The sequence below is a fragment of the Hipposideros armiger genome, unplaced genomic scaffold (assembly GCF_001890085.2).
Source record: "Hipposideros armiger isolate ML-2016 unplaced genomic scaffold, ASM189008v1 scaffold_606, whole genome shotgun sequence".
Lineage (NCBI taxonomy): Eukaryota > Metazoa > Chordata > Mammalia > Chiroptera > Hipposideridae > Hipposideros > Hipposideros armiger.
The window spans coordinates 691,397-714,575 of record NW_017731956.1 but is presented as its reverse complement, the minus strand read 5'-3'; the positions used below and the strand labels follow the sequence as shown (position 1 = coordinate 714,575).

The following is a 23,179-nucleotide window of genomic DNA, read 5'->3' as shown; positions in this document are numbered from 1 at the left end:
TACTATAGTTTAAGAAATTGAGGCTCCAACTATACATACAAACTATTTTGACTGAAATTTAGTTAACCAAATAAAATGGTTATATTGGGTTATGATTTTTTAATTATCTTACTATAATAGTTCTTTTTAGCACAAGATGTGCTTTTTTTCACTTTTAGCAGCATGTTGAATTATAAATTATTCTCCTCATTTTTTCTCTATCTATAGTCTCCCTTCTGCCTCATTCTACAGGTGTAGGACATAATAGTGTATTGCAACAAAGGCGTAAAGATCAAAAGTTGGAAGAATAGAAACAGTCATGTTAAGGATGATGAGAGCATTAGAAATAAACTAATCTTATATTTGCACATTGTTTTTGAAAACCATAAAAACTCAAACATGAATAAATAGAAACAAATCAGTATTCTTTTAAACCCAACAGAAAACTTACTATCACAGCAATATTACTATTTATTGATTACTTTCCCCAGGCTGTATGCTAAACAATTCATTCACTTGCTCATTTATTCACTTTTTCAGTAATAATAAAATAATAATAATAATAATAATAATAAATGTTTGTTGAGGCCCCTACTCCATGCACTGTCTTAGTACCAAAAAGCTGGGGATAAAAAAAAGTTTCTTCTCCTGTGAGAGAAGACATCCTATCTTGGAAGAGAGACACTAAGCATAGAAACAAATATGTAATATGTTAATGTACAATACAAAAGGGAATGGAGAAAGGGAAGAGTGAGAGGGTCATCTTAGGCAGGCAATTCAACAAAGTTTGTTTAAGAAGCTGGAGTTTGAACATAGGTCTGAAGGCAGTACAAGAGTGAGCCTTGAGAATATCTAAGGGAAAGAGTGTTCTAGGCAGAGGGAGAAGGACATACAGGTATTCAAGGGAAATACGGCAGACAGTGTGGCTGTAGTGGAGCAAGCAAGTGGGGAGACTGCTAAGAAATGAATCAAGGACATGGGTGAGAGGTAGATCACATAAAGCCTCAAAGTCATGATAAGGACTTTGGAATAAATGAAAGAGATGGCAAGCCATTGGGAGGCTTTGAGCAAAGGAGGGACATGAACTGAATTAAGTTTGAAAAGGACTATCAGGTTGATATGCTAAAAAAACAAATTGTGAGAGCACAAAGGAGAAAATGAGGAAATCAATTAGAAAATGTTTGCAATTAATGTCTAGGTTGAGAGTGATGGAGATTGCCTAGCTATTTACCAAACCCATTTCCTCTTCCTCCTAGATACACAGCTACACTACATTTCCCAGCCTCCTTTGTGGTTAGGTATGACTGTCTAACTGATTTTGACTAATGTTATGTGTGTAATATGACAAATGTCATTTCCAGGCCTGGCCCACGAAATCTCCCATGTGCAACCCTCCATGCTCTTTTGCTTCTGCAGCTTTGATGCCAAGGTTGAATCTACAGAGCCACAAGGATGAAAGAGGCTAGATCCCAGAATCGCTGCTTAGATGACAGCTGCCTAGTGACCGGAGTGTAAACCAAACTTTTCTGGTGTTAAAACACTGCGGGATTCTGATGCAGCATCTGCTATTACCTAAATTGAGACGTGATCATCATTTTCCCTTGGACTGAGGTGCTAGAGGTGAAGATGAGGAGGAGTGGTCAAATTCTACACATAGTTAGCAGGATAACTTGATTTTCTGAGGATCTGCATGTGATATGAAAGGGAGAGTGGAGCCAAGGGTGCTTTGAAAGTTTTTTTGCCTTGAACATTTGAAGTAAGGAATTGCCATTTATTGAGATGGAGAGGTTAAAGGGGGAATAGTTCTGTAGGGTAGAAAATCGAGACTATAATTTTGGGCATGTTAAGATTGAGATGCCTGATGTATCTTCATAACTGTCTTATCGTATACATATTGTTATCTTTATTTTTAAGATGAGAAAGTAGAAACTTGCAGAGGCAAATGATTTGCTCAAGGGGATGTGTTAGGACAGGAATTTGAATCCAGTGCTCTGTGACTCAGCACTTGAAGTGAGCGCTGAACCACACATGGTTTTCCCAGAATGCCTCAGGAGAGCAAATGCACCCAAATACTTTAAATATATTTAGCAAATAAAAAACATCACAGTGAGGTGGTACTCCTGGATTTGGCTAATTTAAAGAAGAAAAGGGAAGAGGAGAGAAAAGAGAGGAGGGAGGAAAGTACTTGTAAATGATATAAAAAGTACTATGATTTAGAAAAGCAGAATGGCTGTGCATTTCTCTTTTGCCGTCCCTGATAAGAACTTCCTTTTTATTTTGAAAGGGGGATCCCATTTGCCTTGAGGAAAATTAGGAATGTTACAGCAGAAATGCAAAGAACAAGTTGGAGTAAATACTATGTTCTTAAGATGTAGAATAGAGTATTTTAGTGTCCTTAGCAAGACCGAGTTTTAAAGCAGGACTTTGCAACGAGCAAAGGATTTATTTCTAAATCCTGTTAGCTACCATTACTATTAAAGGGCGTGCCTAGCCTACTAGATCATGGAATTTCTTCTACAGCATAGTGAGAATGCCTCTTCTGCCTTTTGGACTATGAAGCTTAGCACCCTTAGGAAGAAAAATAAAATACTATGACTTAGGGAAAGTCAATGCCAGAGGTGAATGAGGAGAACGTCTGCTCCTTCTACTCTAATGGCACATGGGAGGAGAGTAAAAATCGGGAGAGTAAAGAAGCCTGATGGTTACGTCTAAATTCTAGCCTCAGTTTCTTCCTCTTGGGCTAGTATCTTGACCAAGGGGGAGCATGGTAAATTCATTTTGATGTGTAAGGCCATCTTTAAAGCATCTATATTTGTGGACTATTTCACCAGGATAACCTGAGGGAGGTTGTTGTAGTTTTTTAGATAGAGCCCAGCTTGTGGCATGGGGCTGTGTTCAGCATGATGTGGGAGCAATAATGCTGTAATGCTAGAGAGAGGCAACTCCATAGATGAACCTGAAACAGTTCCTCTGCTTGCTGGTAGCCTAAGCCGCTGTGCAGGGACTTGAAATGTCCCCACATGCCCTGATGAGGTGACATAAAAGTCCTGAGCCTGTGGCAGATCATCTGAGTCCCATAGTTGGAACAATGAGGCTGCAGAAGACAGGGACATTGCTTCTGGATTCTGTGAACTCAGAACTTAGATACATATTCTAAATTATAAGCCAGGAGGAACCAATCTTGTCTCAGCTGATAATCATCCAGAGACTAGACCAGATTAGCAACTTTATGGCAGGAACCAGTGAAGACCCTCTGATTGTCTGCAGATTCGAGGTCCCCCACCAAGTCTATCAAACTGAGCTGTCACCACCTGCTCTCTCTCCCCAACCTCATATATAGATGACATATTGAGGATGAGCAAGGAGAAGCAAAGAAAAACTGAAAGACTGAGAAATTACCTGAAATACAGTGAGTCATTCAAAAGAGATTATTTAAATGGAAACATATTGGGACACCATTATTTGGTACATTAAAAATCTGTCTCATTTCTCAGTGAGGGTTATGTTCAAGAGAAATATTTGAGCAGCTATAGAAAAGCAAAAAAGTCTTGTTTGTTTCTTTCTTTGCCCACTTACTTCTCTTTGCATGGTAAATTTATGGTCCATTCCACTATCGAGCTTTATTCAAATAGTACTTTTTCTCCATCTATAAAGACAAGTGTGTAAATAGAGATAATTCTCTACTCGATTGTCCAAGAAAATTTTAATTAATTTTTTTACTGAGTTTTTAGTTTTTGTTGTTATTTTGTTTTATTTTAACTTGAATGTGTCAGGGAATTAAGTTAAACCTCAGAAAGTATTTCCAGCTACTGTGGTAACGAGCTAGTGAAATAAAGAAATCCACTCTTGTGAGAAAAATGCACAAAGGAAACACCATAAATCCCCGTGTGTTTGGTACTTTCTGCCTCTCTCTTCTCACCCATCCCTGATTATTGTTGCTCAGACTCTTCTCTTTCTGGATTTTCTTGTTTTTGCCCCTGGAGCCCTGCCAGAGGGTCTACATTTGCTGTTTGCTACTGGTCCTTATTTTTTGGATCTGCCATCAACCACTTGACAAGGCTTCAAATTTCATCACTTCCTTTTCTTAGGGGACAGAGAACTTGAGACTGTCTTTTAGGTTCTCTGGAAGAACAGAGTGAGAAGTAACCTATCCCACGCCACTGGTATGAAAACCTCCAGAACTGGTCTGCAACAGTGGTGAAGCCTTTCCAGAACCAGCTTCCATGTGAAAGCTCCAAAATTTCATGACAGTAGAGGTTACGCCTTGGGAGTGCCACTTTCACAAGACTAGCAGAAACAACAATAATAAAATTGACAAGAGAGACAAGCAACAAGTAGATAAAGGAAAACTGACTGAAGTGCGAGGGCTAGCTTTCAAAGTAAAATAAAAATGAAATGACCTCTCACCTAAGCAAAAGAACAGAGAGGTATAATAGATTTTACATAAGAAAAATCAAATTCCAGCTATTCCACCTGACTTCAAGCAAACTCTAGAGGTAGAAACATTTTTGTAATAATAAAAAAAATATGTTATGGTGTTATTTACATTTTACACTGACTTAAAAACTATTATAAAAATTGTTAAACATATGCAGAAGTAGAAAGAAAAGCATAGTAAATCCCCAAGTAGCTGCTATTTAAAAAACAAACAAACAAAAAAGAAAACTTCCACCTTGAAAATGGAAGTATGCCCAAGACCCATGAATTTTCTCATATTTGGGAAGAATCCCACTTATATGATATCTGAAACACACAAATGTTTTGTGGTTGTTACTGTTAATGTTCTTAGAAATATAACCTCCTTTCTAATTCTTATCTTTCACTTTCTTAATTGAAATGTAGTTGGCATGCAGCATTTATTAGTGTCAGATATATAATACAATGATTTGATATTTGTATATATTGTGAAATAATCACCACAATAAGTCTAGTGTTAATATCTACCATCACACATAACTACAAATTTTTTTCTTGTGATGAGAACTCTTAAGATTTACTCTCTTAACAACTTTCAAATATATGACAGTATTATTACCTATAGTTAACATACTGTACATTACATCTCCAGAAATTATTATTTTATTACTGGAAGTCTGTACATTTTGCTACCTTTACCCATTTTGCCCCTTTGCCATTTTTTCCCCTTCTTTTATATACCAGGAGGCAAGCACCCAAGTAGGACCAACTAACCCTGGAGACAATGCAGGGTCAGGTTGCCATCCTGCGTTCACTACACAGCAGCTCACTGTGGTTCCTCCTCCACTATATGGGGGGCAATTAGCTAGGTCATCCTGGAATTCTAGAAGGATTCTATCCTGTTCCTCTGAACACTTCTTTAAGGACTAAAATTTTAACCAAATTCTGAGAATTCATGGTTTAATGTGCTGACTCTATTGCATTATAATACATTTAAGGGTACAAAACCATTCTGTGAAAGTCAAACAATTAAGTTTGTGAATTCAGCCTAGAAAAAGTGCTACATACCTCATTGCTGAATATCACTATGGTTACCTTCGAAGTACTCCCCTTGGGGAGTACCTATGCCAGTGCCTAGTCCACTCTTCAAAGCAATTTTGGAACTCTTTCTGGAATGGCCATCAGAACTGTCATCATATTACCCTTGACATCCTGAATGTCATCAAAATGTCTTCCTTTCAATATTTCCTTTATCTTAAGGTAAAGAAAGAAGTCATTGGGGGCCAGATCAGGTGAGTAGGGAGTGTGTTCTAATACAGTTATTTGTTTACTGGCTAAAAACTCCCTCACAGACAGTGCTGTGTAAGCTTGTACATTGTCATGATGCAAGAGCCATGAATTGTTGGTGAAAAGTTCAGGTCGCCTAACTTTTTCACCAGCTTTTTCAGTACTTCCAAATAGTAAACTTGGTTAACTGTTTTTTTCAGCTGGTACAAATTCATAATGAATAATCCCCTGATATCAAAAAAGGTTAGCAACATCATTGCAATAAGTTCATGAACTTAATTGTCAGACCACATATATCTTCCTTTGCTTAAGCAAGCTGATCTTACTTTTTTAATTAGGCAAATTATAATTACATCTGATATTTATTGAAAATTGACTGCTTGCTAAGCTCTTTAGGTGGTTTTTGCAATTTAATTCTCACATTAACCCCATGAAGTAGGTACGATTTTTATCTTCATTTTACTGATGAGGAAATTGAGACATGGAGAGTTGATTACCTTATTCTTTCAAACCTATATCCTTTCAAACATATAGAAAGTGACACAACTGTACTTTGAACCCAGGCAGGCTGACTCCATAGTCTAAGCTCACAGACATAATATTGCAACGCCTCCTATGCATGAAAGCACTTGGCTCCACACTTAAGAAAAAGTCAATAATAACTAATAAACAACTTGTCTACCTAACTTTAAAAAATGTGTTTCTGATTTTTTATTATTTCTTATTGGAGGTCAATTCTAAGCTTTCACAAATGGAGCACATTAGTTCTTCTTTCTACAGTTTATAGCACATTTTTTGTAGTACATGGTATACTTATAGGCTTCTAATGGATTATGATTTTGTTCTTAAAGTCTATTTTTTCACAACTTTATTGAGATATCTTTGACATATAGTGTTCTTGAAGTCTTACTAAATATTAAAATTAATTGGAATCTAGAGAAAGCTGAGATCTTATTTTCAAACATTCATAAAGCTTGAATATAATCCCTAGTGAAAACAAATAATTGACAGCCCTCCTTCAATAGTTGAAGAAGTTGGTTGTCCTTGGAGCATTCATTTTTGTTCATTTGCTGTTGTGTATGTCAGGTTGCTCCAGCTCCAATTTTGTAAAAATGCTCCTAATTTCCTAGCCTTGATGGTAAAACTATAGACCATTAATTCATCAAATAGTTTTTGAGTGACTACTCAGTGCTGGCTAGTCTCTCACTTGGGAGACAATGATGAATAAGCACAGCTTTTTACTCAAATTCATAAGACAAGTCAAAGAGTGGGGCCAACTATTAATAAAAGTACAATGTGTAAAGTGCTATAATAGAGGTACATACAAAGCTCTAAAGCACTAGGGTAGTGTGAAGGAAAGAGGAAAGGGAAGGACATCATCTACTCAAGGACTGAAAAATTGGGAAAGGATTCAGGGAAAAGGTGTCTTCTCTCTCTCTCTTTTCAAACAACATAGTGATTAGACATTTAGACACCTCACAAAGTGATAACCCAACAAGTCTACTACCTATCTGACAAGCGATACCTTGTCTAAAGGTAGAAGCTGTTTTTTAATAGAAGGACAGTTGAGTTCTGATCAGAAGGAAGTGGGTGGTGGTGGGTGTATGATCAAGAGGGGAAACATTCCAAGACCATGATGAAAAGACATGGGAACTAAAGGACTTTGTGTGTTCAGGAGATCACAAATAGTTTGGTTGGGCTGGGACACACACTCAAAGCAGGAAAGGTAAAGATAGGTCAGCGGGTATGTGGGAAGGGTGGCATGCTGATAGATATATGCTCTACACTGTTGATGCTAATAAAGGATTTTAAGTGACATACTGACATGATCTTTGATTTTTAAAGACAGCTCTGGGAACAGTATCAGCAGCGATCCTTGAGTGGAGAGAGACTAGTCATGCCAGATGCCAAGTCTAGGCTTGACATAATTTTCAGCATTTACAGTGCTAAAGATCATCTTAGCATGCCAGCATTTACAATGTAGGGATTGTCATGCATTAAACATGTCTGCTCAGGACCCAAAACCCCACATGCTTTCAGGATATATTAGCTAACAATGCAGATTTCTCTACATGTGAGAAAAAAGGATTGAGCAGTTTCCTTCACGAGAAATGTTGAAACAAAAGAATAAGACATGCACAAAGAGCTTTGTATCAAACCAAACCTTATTGTTAGTAATGCTAAGAAGACAATATCTCAGGCTATCAGAGATTATAATTTGTTTTGTGGAACATCAAAATCATCTATCAGCCTCCAAGAGGTAGATTAGTACATTATTCATCATTTAATTCTGTCTTGACACTCACATGCCAGCTGATGATATTAAACTATACACTTTGAAGCATCCCTTTTCATTTTTCTCTAAAGTTATTTACTTAGCTAAAGGAAGCCACTATTTCCATAGCTAAAAAAAATAAATAAATAAAATTTGGCTTTCACCTAAGAAAAAGTCCATTCTTATTCTAAATCCTAGCCAAGGATCCCCATGAATAATACCAAAGGCTGCTTGATATTTCACCTTTCACCTGCATACTCAATTTCATGGATTTAACTATATAAACTTTCAACTATTACTTCCACTGCTTTTTAACATAAAAAAGCCATAGTTAGAAGCACTGCATAATGATTTCAACGTATAGTTCTATAGTAAGAGAAAAAAGAGTTTTTCACCTTTGGAACAGCTAAAATGTGTTTGTGGAAAAGTACATAAACACAGTCATATATCATACAGCAGGGTAAGAGATATAGTTATGTGCCAAGACTGGGGATTATAAGATCAGGAGTTGAAGAGAATAAAAAAGGCTTAGACTACTAAGGTAGACAGCAGCTGTGTATTTTTATTTTGACATTTTCCATGGTGTCTAGAAGATAATGGAGTTTGTTTACAATCGAACACGCTTATCCTACAGGGGTCAAGTAAGAAAGGAACAATTAGATGGTCCATGAGGGTTGGGGGCAGGATGAGGAAGGGTAGAGGTCATAACTGAACATACAGATATGCGCAGCAGGGCTAGAAGAAGCTGTAAATTGAGAAGAAGACAGGTAGACGGGAAGGAATATGGAGTGGGTAGGTCTCTTTGGAAACGAGATTAAGAAGAATGAAAATGTAAATACATATCCAAATCCATCGTGGTAGATGTGGGTGTGCTTATGTGCAGTGTTTCTCTTCTAGAGGTGCTGCCAAAGGTCAAAGGAAGAATTTTCCAGAGGCTGGCTATCAAATTTAACTATGTTCACTGAAAGTCAGACATCTTGCAATGAGCTTTCAAATAGCTTAATTAACTAATCAAAATGTTACAATAATTCCATCAGGTATATATTAAATCAAATGGCTTTATAGATCAGGAAACCAAGTCTCAGAGAGGCTAAGGGACTCACCTAAGATTAAAGAGCTGATAATTAGAGGAGTCTGGACTCCAACCCAGGACACTTTCCTGCTTGAGATGGGCCCTCTCATGTCCTCCCTCTGAAGGTGCTGCCTCTCCCTGTTTTTCAGTGGACACAGAAGCTGCAAAATGCACATGGTCATGGTGACTGGCAAGGATAGCTCTTGGTTTGCCAAGTCTCAGGAAGCAAGTCGGAGCCAGAAGGGCCAACCTGGTAGCACTCGGGTGGATTAAGAGATGAGTTAGCATCCAGGGAGGGTTCAGTTCTTTTGGTGCAAATGTGCTTGTTGGCCCTGCTCTTCTCCCACCTCTGCTACTCTTGGAATTTAGGTGAGCAGCACAGATGTAGCTCTGAAAGTTCTGCTGGCTCTCTGGGGTCAAGGAAATGAATACTCAGATAGTTTGACAACTATTGCTCATTTAAGAATATTTCACATTTAAGAGTGAGGTCTGGCCCAGACCAAGCTGAAGCAAGATGTGTTTGAGAACAGTTGAAAGATTCACTTTAACAACAGTAATAGTAGTAGTTGTAGTAGTAGTAGTGGTAACAGTAGTGATGGTGGTGGTGGTAATAACAGTAGTAACAGCAGCTTAGTAGTAGCAGTACTAGCTCACACATATATAGTGCTTACCATAGGGAGGCACTGGTATAAGAATATTGATGGAACCCTCATAACTCCATGAGGTAGGTACTAATAGTATCTGCATTTTTTAGATAGGAATAACAGGGAAAAGAATAATTGAGTAACTGCTAAAGTCACAAAGCTATTAAGTTGTTGGAAAAGTCATGACGTATTTTGTCTATGTTTTTCAAAGTTCATTTATTTATATAAAGAACAAAAATCAATCAATGATCTATTGCCCGTTTTGTTCGATATCTTTTTGCCATCTTTCAGTGAGCTTCATAATTCCTCGTTCATAAAAGGACCTGTTTTTATTTGCAAAAAACTGAACAAGGTGCTGATTTACAGCCTCATCTGAATTGAACTTTATACCATATAAGGAGTTTTGAAGAGAGAGAAACAAGTGGAAGTCTGACGGCGCAAGGTCAGTCAAGTATGGTGGGTGTGGCAACACATCCCATCCAAGCTCCAATAATTTATGACGGGTGATCAAACTTGTGTGTGGTCTCGCGTTGTCGCGATGGAACACAACCCCTTTACAATTAACAAGTTCTGGACATTTCTGGAGGATGGATTCGTTCAAACTGTCCAACTGCCGACAGTACACATTCGAATTGACTATTTGGTTCCTCGGTAGGAGCTCGAAAAACATGACACCTTTAAAATCCCACCACGCTGAGAGCATAACCTTCCTCTGATGAACGTCTGCTTTTGATGTCATCTGAGGTGAATCACCAAGTCAGGACCAAGACTGTTTGTGCACTACATTGTTGTAAACAATCCATTTCTCATCACCAGTTATCAGTCACTTCAAAAAAGGATCGTTTTCCTCACGTTTAATGAGCATGTCACAGGTGTTTATACACGCTCAACTGAACTTCTTTGAGTTCATGAGGAACCCAAATATCAAGCTTGATTACATATCCCAGCTTTTTCAGGTGGTCGTAAATGATTGAATGATGGATGTTCAATATTTCTGCAGTCTTTCGTGTCATGTAATGTGGGTTTGATTTGATCGATGCCTTTATTTTGTCATCATTAACCTCAGTGGGCCTCCCTGACCGAGGAGCGTCGTTGAGATAAAAATCACCAGCATGGAATTTCGTGCATCATCGTTGGCACTGACATTCTTGTAGAGCATTGTCACCATAAACTTGATGCAACTTTTCACAAGCTTGATGCGCGTTCTTCCCTTTATGGAAGTAAAACAGTAAAATATGGCAAAATTGCAATTTTGCCTTCCATCTTCAACTTGTAAAATCTCCAAAACTCAACCAAATCATTTAATTTGTTTTTTAGAATGAAGCTAGAACTGTCAGCTGTCAAACGACATAGCAATAACACAGATGCGAATGACTCTAGTGCTTCCAGAAATGAACTAGTGCCATCTGTCGCAAACATGCATCATGACTTTTCCGACAACCCAATAGTACCTAGCAGAGCCAGGATTCCTACTCAAGCAGCCACATTCTACAATCTTCACTCTCCACCATTAAGCTATACTGATAATAACAATAACAATTTAATTATTGATAAATAATAATAATGATCATTTAAATAATAAAACTTTAAATATTTAAATAATAAATTAAAACTATAATAATTTTAAAGGAGTAACAACAGTAGTCATTAAACAATAAAATATTTTGCTTAATCCTCATTACAGTCCTCGAAGCTAAATATTATGATGTTCATTTTACAGATGAGGAAACTAAATGAATAAGTCAGCTTCATACAGAGGTGTAGAGCTCTAAGGAGGAAGGGTGGGATTTGAACCTCATAGAATAAATCTAGAACCGGAGCCCTTAAATATATCTCTTTTAAACATAAGCCCTTGAGATATTATGCTATGCTATCTGGATAATAATCAACAAAATGTATTGTCTATCTGTGATATGATTAGATTAGCATCACTTCTGTGGAAGACAAGTATAAGTAATATTTTAATGTGATTGGAAACACACCTGAAGTAACAGCAAGGAGCGACAGTGGGCAATTAGAACCACATCGAGGGACTAACAGTTAATCCTACAGGAACTGGAACAAAGAGGTGATGAATGAGGGTTAGTTGGGTCTATGAAGACATGATGGATTCTCTCTCTACTGGTTCATTCACTTAAACTGGATCGACCCCAAACTGTGTTAATGCTGTCAAAAAGGCAGTGGGGAAATCTATGCTGTTCAGTGTTCTCCATGATGGATTCCAATTGCCCTGGCTGACATCTTCAGCCATTGTTAAACTTCAGTGTATGGGCAGCCAGGCCAGCGACAGCGGCTCACCTCCTCCTAGCATCTAAATTGGTTCAAACTTCAATGTGCATGGGAACACCTGGGGAACTCATTAAAAATGTAGATTCCTGGCCTGAGTGAGTTTTTCTCAGTAGGCTTGGGATGACTCAAAAAACCTTCTATTTAAGAAATATGAGCATGTTTCTGAATCAGATCATGCTCAGGATACATTTGAGAAAAAATTCAAATGCTTATTTTCATACACCAAGTATGAAGAAAATGCTTTTGTTGAAGGTTTAGATGTGCAGAAGATGGTGAGCTCCCTAACCAGGGGCCAAAACCCTGCAAGGCTGATTTGGGACCTCTGGTGACTTGGTGTAGGAAGGTTCTCTAACTGTATCTTCCCATGCTGCTTGGCTTCCATTTAGCTATTCGTGGCTCTAGCTTCTGAACCTTAAAAGGCTGTTATGAAGACACAATATGTCTGCCCTCACATTGATAGAGTCGAAGGAACAAGTGATTTCTAGTAGAAGATGGAGGGTCAAATTTTGGTTGTGTCCATTATTTCTTGTGGGACTTGGGAAAATGTTATTCATGCATCCATTCAATTGTGAAATATTTTTTGAGCACTGCTTCTGTTCCAGGCATTGTGCTAGGGGCTCGAAATTTAAAGATAAACAAGGGGGACAAGGTCCCTGTTCTTAGGAAGTTCACAGTCCAGGCAGAGCGACTAACATTTGTAATTAATTATGACTGTGGTAAATGCTGTAAAGGAAATGTTTAGGTACTTTGAAAATTTATAAAAAGTAATATCACCTAGCCTGGAGTACAGCACAACTCTGAATCTTGATTTCTTCATTTAAAATACGGGAGTGATATTCCTTGCTTCACATAATTGTTGTGGGGATAAAATGAGTGAATATATCAGAAAATGCTAAACAAAAAGTACATACTTTTTAAAAATTAGCATGGTGATTTCTAGGCCATGCAAATGTTCCTGATAATCAGCTTCAGATCTGCCTTTACCACACACCAGTAAACTGTACAAGTTCAGTTACTTTCTAGGTATTAAAAATCTTAGTAAGTGGCCGGTAATGGCTATCAGGCTTTCTGGTCAGAGTGGGGGCGGGGGGGGGGGTCCTGTATGGGAAGGGAGTTTGGATGAAAAGGCAAAAATGATAGCTGTTCCCCTGTGTGCATATCACCTGAAAAAAACCAAAATAGCATTTTATAAGCTTCAATATCTTCAAGTCATTTAACTATATTTCATAAGTCATCCAAGAGTATACGTATATGTCATCCAATAATCTTTTTAATCTTTTAACAGATAATTTTGCTGTCTGATTTGACTTTTAAATTTTATATATTAGAAAAAAACTTTTCTGATGAAACATTGTTGACTATATATTTTGAATCCAGGATTTTAACATGTCTAGCAGACAGAAATGTCACAAAGGCAGAGAGATTCATGTCCTTTTATTTTATAACTTCATGTTCAAATTCTGCAGCCAACCTAAGTATTTTTTTTCTTGATGGTAATTAAATATTCTTACAGTGGCTACTTCTGCCTGAAATAATTTCTTCAACTTGTAATTAATTACTATGTCCTCAGCTAGAGAAACACAGTGTTCAAGTTCCTGAAAGTCCAGATTTCCACACGTGTACTTTATTCTTTTAATGATGAAAGAAATAAAACCCTTTGTTCTTTTAAACACAAGGAGTTCAGCTTTTCAAATTGCAGGGTCCTTTTTATTACTACATTACTACATTAAGTAAGGCATCATTCTGGTTTATGATTGGGAATAATAGCTAGCATAGTAGGAGAGAGAGAGAGAGAAAGAGAGAGAGAGAGAGAGAGAGAGAGAGAGAGAGAGAGAGAGGGGGGGGGATTAGTTTATACTCACATCTAAATGGTTTATTGCAGCACTCTTCCACTTCGAGTTTATGAAACAGCTTCATACTTAAGCCCCATTTCTAATTTCTATCAATATATATCTGTATCTACAAATACTAATAGCTGTAGTTCAATCAAGGAGATCTTTCTTGAGTTTCTATTGAGGTAGTTTTGTTTTGGTTTGGTTTTTAACCAGTGTATACCTAAAACCACATTTCTGGGTGTCATTTCACAAAGGAAATGTTTGAGCTTTCAGAGAGTTTTTCTTTGAGAAAACCCAGTGCCTACATCAGTTCATCTCATCATTGGATCCCAAACAGCCACTGGGATCCGTGGATACCAAGAAAGAAAAACAAGCATTAAAAAACACCAAGGGTTCTCCCTCCCTCAGTTTATTGACTTCTTTTCTTCATTTTTCTACTGGCCCACTGTGATCTTGGCGATGGCTGATTCAGGAGGAGGAGGATGCAGGCTGCTGTCAAGCAAACTGCCTGGAAGAAGAAGAATTAACATGTTCTTCCTTCAAAACGATTCATTCCATGGCTCCACATTCATCATCTGACTTGTCATGACCAACTCTTCTTAGCCCATTGCAGGCCGACCTTATTAGCACTGCCTGTGCGCTTCCTGCCACAGCGGCTGCCTGGAGCCCCCTGTGTGAGGTGGGCTAATGAGGGCCTGAGTCATCCTTAGGCTCTCACCTTTCTGCCATCAGGCCCGGAGGTGCTAGAGAAAGGCAAAGGGCCCACACTCAGACGTATGTCCATTGACTGAAGGGGAATGTCCTCACCTTCTCGGTGAGATCATCCACCTGACCTGTGCTGAATGATTGTAAGGCAGTCCAAAGGCCCCAAGCCTGTGATCAATTCACTTACTATCTGGGGGTACATTTATCATCCAAGACAGCCTGCTTTGCAGCCTGCAATGTGCATATCCTTAGCAGAAGAGGCAGCCCCAGGATAACACGGCATGTCCCTGGACCATCTGTTTTATTATTCTGGGAGATTTAAAACCTTTTATAGACAACGAATGGTCTTGCTTGGTGTCTATTGCCAAAGTTGGGTAAATCTTCAAGGTGAGATAAAGGAACTTCAATGAAATTTTGCAGTTGGGCAAGGCTGTCATATTCCTTCTCTCAGCATTCTCCCTCAATTTGCCCCAAAACTCCCCCTCTCCCCTACTGCTCCAGGTACTTCAGTGGGAAAGTTTGAACAGAACATCCTAAGACAGTGTTTTCCAAACAGTGGGTCATGACCCATTAGTAGATTATGAAAATAAACTTAGTGGCTGACAACTAACGTTTAAAAAACAAAATAAAAAGTAAAGCTTAGATTGCAATGAAATGTGTTCCCTATGGAGGATCATGGAAAACACGTTTCAAAGCTGCTACCCTAAGTGACAAGTTTCTATAACTTCTTCTTATATATAAAGCTGTCATTTAAAAAATCCTGAAGATGGTTAAAACAAATACTTTATAATATCTGACATTGGCTATATCTGATGTTGAGCAGGGGCAATAATAATAATATGCTTACCCTAAACTTAGCCTTACTATCTCATTATTTTTTCTTAAAACAACCTTTAAATTCTTATGGTGGAATTGATTTGAAGTGCATGTGTATGCATGTGCGTGCGCGTGCGTGTGTGTGTGTGTGTGTGTGTGACAGAGACTGTATGTGTGTGTGTGTGTTTGTGCATGGGAGTATTTAATATGGTTCCTATGGAGAGGAAAATACACTGCTAGGAAATGAAATATTTGGAAGTTTTTTTTATTTCAAGGCTTTTCAGTTACATGGCTTCTTTAAAAAGTTTGACATACAAATTGTTTGAATATTGGTGTCTAAATCATATAATTTCTTTCCAGATGTCTCATTTATTTGCCTATTTCTTTTTAAACCTGTGTATATAACCCCAACGTGCAAGAACATTGCTGTATGTTAGAATCATCTGATCATCTGTTTCTATGACCTTTGCCTTTATTGATTTGTTTTCTTTTCCCCTATTTTTAATGTTGCCTTTGAGATTAAAGTCATTTTTCTTATACAGTATTAGGTGAATGGTGACTTTGCTATTGAGAAAGAGAAATTTTAATAAGAAAATAAAGATGAGTATCTCCATTTGGGCATTTTTTTTAACCTATTCAGAGAGCAATGAGACAAAAACACTGCACTGCCTACCTTGGTCGTAAAAACAAAGGTTATATATGAGGAACGAAAGAGGATCTCAGTAATAGCTTACATTTACTGAGCTTACTATGTACCTAGCACTATTCTAAGCACTTTAGAGGTATTATCTCATTTAATTCTCACATCAAGCTTAAGCGAGAAGCATTAATATTATTCCAATTTCTGTGAAGCTGAAACTGAGATTTAGAAGGGTTAAGAAGTTTGCCCAAAGTGCTGTAAGTAGTGAGCAAGGAATCCCGAGAGGTCTAATGATTCCACTGGCCTTCTTCCCAACCACTGACTCCTTGCTAAGACTTAATCACTGCCCTCCACCTCCTCCCTTGAAAAAATGAATAATGCAAACCATGGATAATACTTCTCATGTTCAATTCAACAAATATTTATTAGCTGCCTACCACGTGCCAGGGTCTATGCTAGGTGCTAGAAATATACTGACTAGTTGAGTCAGAGATAATAAATCTATAGTGTGCAGTAAAATATGCAAAGATATATGTTTCCCAGGCCCAGTTTCAAGCACGGTTCTCTAGGAACTGTAGAAGTGATTGGGAGGGGGGAACGGGGAGAAGAGAAGCATTCTGTGAAGTCAATTTTAAGAACCTTAATCTAGCAGCAACTTAAAAGTGTGCCACACATTAATTTTGCAGCCAGCATCCAGTTATTCTTAAGACATTGTCCCTAAGAATTACGATTGTGATAAAATTTTACAGCTAGCTTCATTACAAATTAAAGTGGTTAATAAGCCATATGGCATCGTGTTTCATTTTCTAGGGGAGATTGAATGTCGCAAAAAAAAGGGACTCGGTTTCTTCCTCTCTACTCTGCCGCTATTCACTGGTGCATAGTCATAGGGAGATTCCCCTTCAAGTCCCTCATTCCTACATAAACTGTGTTTCTCTCCTGAAGGCTTCAGCGCTGTCCAGCTGATGCAATATGTAAGGCAGAGCAGAAAGTATGCAGCCTCCAGGATCAGTAGACTTGGGGTCAACTCCAGCTCTGCCTCCTCTTTAATAGCTGTGTGATTTTCAGCAAGTTGCTGAACCTCTCTTTTACTTGTTAAATCTTTACAAAATATTCCAGCCAAACAAAAATGTATAAGGAATGATACAACGATTACCCATATGCTCACTTCTCAGCTTACAAATAAAAGAGAAATGGACTGGAAGATCCTCTGTGCACTCTGTCTGACCCCATTTTCTTCCACCAGAAAAAGAACCATTTTGAATTTGATATTTATCATTCCCTCCCATATCCTTAAACATTTACTATGTATGTATTTATGCCTAGGCAATATATACTATTGTTTGGCATGTTTTGAAAAAAGTACAGAAGTTTATTATCCTGTGGCTATCCCCTGTAACTTGTTTTTTTCACTCAACTTTCTGCCTGGAAAATTTATTTATCATACAATTTCTCTGAGTGTTAATTTCTTCATCTATAAAATGAGCACAGTAGCCATATTACTTAAGGTTGGTGTGAAGAACACTCATAAAATAACAGGGAGGCCTCGAGTGGCAGAGTATTTGACACATCGTAGATACTTAATAAAATTCCATTCCCTCTCTGTTCTTCATGGAACCGTGTTCAACATCTGACAGCTCAGAGGAAGCAGCCACTTGGCTTGCTCAGCTGCAATGTGCACATCACAATTCGCCCCTACTAACCATTCCCATTGGTGTCAAAACGGCGCCATGCAGGACCGGCAGGCTGATAGTAAGCAGTAGCATTTGATGTTTCCTGAGAGGACCCAGTCTCAGTATGCTGTTTTACATAGACATAGTCATCATTTCCTTCTGGTTCTTCAAAATCACAGTTAGCTTTCTAATAATGGAAAATACAAGACTATCATACAAGTGAGTTTTATAGATGGAACACTCTGAAAATTCTCTGTTAATCATCCCTGATGAAAATATTATAGAAACATAAATAAACAGTGTAATTTAATGTACTCCACTCCTATTTTTCCTCAATCTATTCTTCCCACCTCTTGTGTACAATTCCCTATTTTTGTTATTTTATATTCAATTGCTTCTGCTAAAGCAAACATATTGCAGAGTTGCCAATTACGTTATACATATTCAAATTATGCATTGCTTTCATTGAGATGGTTTTAGTTTTTCTGGAATCCCAACAAATTTCAATCAATCATTCACACTATAAAAATGTGTTAGTTTAGAAATCTTTGAATAATTTATTGGAGTTTTAGGTTTCTTATAACATTTTGCCTAATGTTGGCTGGAGGGATGTCTACACAATGTCAAAACACATGGTAATTCAATCATTTCAGTAAAAATTGCTGTCATTTTGTAAGAGGGAAAAGAGAAAAATCAAACTGATTTTTGAGTTTTGTGCAGAATAAACAACTGATTTATTAACGAAATATTTTGCTTTTCTCTGGATTATTTATTTGTTGTGTAAATGTAGGCACAATCACAGAGAATACAAATATTTACTTGCAGTGAGCAACATCAAAAAAGAGAAATTCCTACAATCTCAATGTAGTAAAATGTGTTGAATTGCACACTAACCCAAATGTTTGGTGGGACAAATAGAGCTTGTACTCCAAAGGTTTATTATTTTCCAATTGCACTTGACTTCCAAGTAAAAGTCAGCACTGAGCCTTCAATGTGAAATACAGAGGATGGCAGTTGTGTGTAAATCTAATTAATAACCTGTCTGAAAATCCTACTTTCACACTGATTAAAGGGACTACTAGATCTCTAAATTATGCATATAGGCAGAGGGTGTAATTATTACAAAGATAATGCTTAAAGCCCCAATTGGTAGCACTTTTCTTGAAACTAGCTCAGCCCACAGTAGATTAGTAGTGATTTACCAAACATCCATAAAGTATTATCACAAAGCTATTAGTTTTGCTTAATTTTTCCCCCCTTTTTGTAGTCATGATATAGTGTCCTATTGCTAAGGAGATGATAAAAATGTCTGTCTTATTTACATCAGACATTATTCTTCACAGGTCGTAAAAGCTATCTACAAATCATTCAACACATTATTAAAATATTGACTTTAACTAAATATCTTTAACTATAAAATTCAGTGAACATTGGTTGACTTGTCTCCAAGACTTCATACAGCCAATGGGACAGAATTCTTTTCAATAACTGGACAGCTTTCCTCATATCCCTGCTCTCCTCTGCTCTGTTCAACCAAAATAACTGATTGCCTTCGAGGAGTTCAAATGGGGTTAAAATTCATGTGTAAAGGGTATCTCAGACATTATCTAAACAGGTCATTACATGAAAATGAGACCAGTGACTTTGGATGGAGTTTTGGCAATAGGCAACATAAAATTATCACAGTTTCTAAAAAACTAGTATCTTAGCAAATTTATCATTACTGTTGACAGCCCAGAAATAACTGTAAATTCACATTTTCCATGGGTTATACAGATGCTTTTCCCTATGCATGGTACAGGATGGTAAAAACCATGCAAGCTGAAATGTGCCAAGCTACCTTTATATTCATTGGAGAAATTATGATTGTTCTGTGACATTTAAAATATTTTGTGGAAACATTAAAATTACTGTTAATGTTACTGTTAATGTAACATTAATCTACTGTTGGTTATACATATATAAGAAAATTTAAAAGGCAGTAAAACTACCACTTATTTAGTAACTGTAATTTAAAGCATTAGAAATATTGAGAAATAAGGTATTTTCTTTCATTGTAAAAACAATTTATCAAGAGTAGTTTGAACAGTGCTTGTCTTATTCTGGTCATATACCTTGTGATATGGAGCAAGCATCATCACACACCTTTCAACATTTTATCTTTTCTATTTTCAACGTCATGAAATATCTCTGATATTATTATTATTATTATTATTATTTAAGATTTTTATTGGGGAATTGGGGGGATGGGAACAGTGCTGAGGAATTGGGGGAAGGGGAACAGACAAGTTACTGTCCTTTTGTTCTTCAGTCTAGTTGTGGAGGACGTTGCTTCACTGGCCCAAGTTGGCACCATCATTGCGCTCTTCCCGGGCGAGGCACATCAGTCGCCAGCTTCTGGACGGCCACTCACTGTGGCTGCTGGCCGCTCACGCTGGCTGCTGGCTACACACGGTAGCCCATGGCAACCCACTGCAGCGGGGGCTGCAGCCTACGCCATCGCGGGTGACTCACAGCAGCCCAGCTCCAGGTTGAGCTGTTGTTCAGCATCTTAGCTGTAGAGGGCAGTGTCACTGGCCCTCATATGTGGGATCCGAACCAGGCCCTCTGGCGTCCCAAGCCAGTTCTTAACCATTGCGCCACTCAGCCGGCCCTCTGATATTATTTTTATAATGTGAAGATTTTGCTGCTATTTCTTTCCCAGGGACATCTTCATCCTTTTGTCACAATTACTTTTCTGATTTATGTAGACAAGTTGCCTTCACTTAGTTCTTCTATCTATATTTTTAGAGTCTTTCAACTGTAGTAGTGTTGATCTTCCCATGGTCAGCTAATTTCTCCTAGAACTCCATTTACATTAATGTCAAAATTCACTTCCAGGATTACCACTTTTTCTTCCTTTGCCACATTTTCCCCTTTCTTGGCCAATTTCCTCTTTCAATTATTTGTCTTTTCAACATGCCTATATGGGTTTATCACTAGGGGACAAGAAGGCAACACAACTCTATGCTTTGCTGTCTAGACATGAACTGAATAGCAGAAGCATGATGACCAGTAAACTGACAAATTTTGGAAAAAGTGGTGTGATTAGTCACTGGTCATGAGGCGATTTTGTTATTTACTTAGTGATTTGGGGGCTGAAGAGTTGGCAGTGAAGTTTCGACTCACAGCTAATATACCGTGGTAACTAATATTTGAACCATGTTGTTGGGAGATTGGTATTTTAACTAAACCATGGTAACTGAAATTCGTGCATGTTAGAACCATGAAAAGCAAGGACTTCCTGTATTGGGTTCCTAAAACAATTGTTGGGGCAAAGATTAAAACTGCCATGACCTGTATCACACTATGAGAATCTAGACACATTTATGTTTGTGTATCAACAAAGCTTGTATCTCAATTTTAAATCATAAATAAAAATAATTTTTTCCAGTGTGGAAAATTAAGAAAAAAGTGAATCTAATTGCTAGTCACTCCTTAGAATTAATAAATATAGATGTTAATAAAATTTGCAATTGAAATGTTTGGATTGGCATACAAACTAATTTTCTTAGGATCATATTTGAGTAATGCACTATTACTTCTAATAATTTATCATATATTAACATAAATAGACACACACAATCTCTTATTCATCCATTTTGCTTAATGTTGTACATAAAACAATGACATTGAACTCACAGGATAAGCTTTCAGATATAGGAATAAACACATACATGAGTTTATACATGAAACTATAACATTATATATACACACACAGAGTCAGCTCTGCTGTAATGCTTGTTTGAGGATATGAATTGTTCCATTAAGGAATGATTTGAGCATAATCCAAATTTTGCATGTGATTATACATCATTTCATGTGAGAGAAACACTACGTGAATACAGAAAATGGCACCCAGATGAACCAAGCTGCATATGAATACACAAAAGGCACACATGCGCACACCTCAAACATCCACCAGCTGTTATTTTATCACATGTGTCATAAGCTACAATCATTCACACCTAGTGTTACAACTTTCTGTCATGTCTCAGATAATTCTCTACCATTTCACAATAACTCACAAGCTTTAGTCCTTCTTATGCTCACTTTCACAAGGGAACTTTAAGTTCCTTTCAAGATGAAATTCAATAATACTTGTAGTATTTGTATATTTAATAACCATTTAAGATGGAGAAAACTGGGTTGCTGTTTTTATTAGATTCCTATCTCTTTCTTTTGGTGAGAACTAAAATTATAGTTAGCATTTTCATTTTAGGCTGCAAAAACAAAAACAACCAAACAAATAACAAGAAACTTGAAATAGGCTTGTCAAATGATGACAATTCATCCTTTCCAGGCAAGCAGGAGGTTGGTCAACAGCTTCCCTGCTGCTTGCACTCTGCTGGGGTTTGATCTTTCTTTGAGTCATAGTCTGGATTATTTCCCTTATCTTCTTCTTCCCCTTCTTCATCTGCTTCTCTGCCTTCTCCATCTTCTTCTTCATCATCCTCATTATCATCATCACCATCTTCAATAGCTTCTCCAATAAAGTATAACATTGATCTTGGAATTGTACCAGTTTCAAAGTCTGTAGCAAGGACGGCTTCCGCATCACCACTCAGATCTCCACTCTGAGGAACTTCAAGAGGCTCAAAAAAACTAGTCATTGGAAACTGCTTCAGTCACAGTATGAACTGTCCCACGTCCCTTGTGTTTCTGTTTCTTTTCAATGGTTTTCAGAGTGACATTCTTCCCTTTTTCCCAATCTATCTGGCACCCTGTACAACCCATAATTTCTAGTCCACCAAAAGAAAAGAGATCAAAATCATCTGGTTCTGACCTCATCCTGTAAGTCTTTGTCAACACTTCATTTGTGAAATATTCATTGGGTTCAAAGTGAACTTCTAAGACAAAACTCTCAGGCTGGCCAGTATCTGAGAAATTCACTTGAATATCTTTCAAGTGTTTCGGAACAGGTTCGTCATATTCCTGAACCATATCACTGAGCAAGTCAACATTCTTATAAACAGTCAACCAAAATTCAGAAGTTCCCCCCGGGGTCTTCCTTTCTTTCCTCTTTTTCTCATCTTCAGTCTTGGCCTTCTATTTCAGCAGCTCTGAAATTTCATCTTTCTCATCTGGTTTCCATTGACATTCTTCCGTAGGTTCATAAATTGCATTAATAATCTCAAATCGCTTCTCAGATAAAGGCTGATAGAGAACAGCATACTTTCTTTCAAGATCATGAACTTCCTCACATAACTTGGTTTCTGTCTGTGCACATTTTACTTTAAGGTTTTTGAAAGCATTCACTCATCTTTTAACCACTTTAGGCAAGTTGTCAACGTCTGTCATGTTGTAAGAATGCAAAATATGGGTCGCTAGCACCGGGACCAGGAGCCAGGCAGCCGGAGCTGCACAGGCAGTGACTCAGGGAAGGGTGGGAGGAGCAGGAAGCCACACCGCGAGCAGATAGCGCTAAAAAAGCGGTTCCTCTCTCTCTCTCTCTCTCTCTTTTTTAAATGCCTCAATGACATTGATGTGCCCCAACTTCATAAGGCTT

At 37.7% G+C, this 23,179-nt stretch overlaps 1 pseudogene; it reads right to left on the bottom strand.

Annotated features, from left to right (window-relative positions):
- Positions 1-21,989: 21,989 nt before the first annotated feature.
- On the bottom strand, positions 21,990-22,971 carry LOC109371975 (nucleosome assembly protein 1-like 1 pseudogene; annotated as a pseudogene).
- Positions 22,972-23,179: the final 208 nt, after the last annotated feature.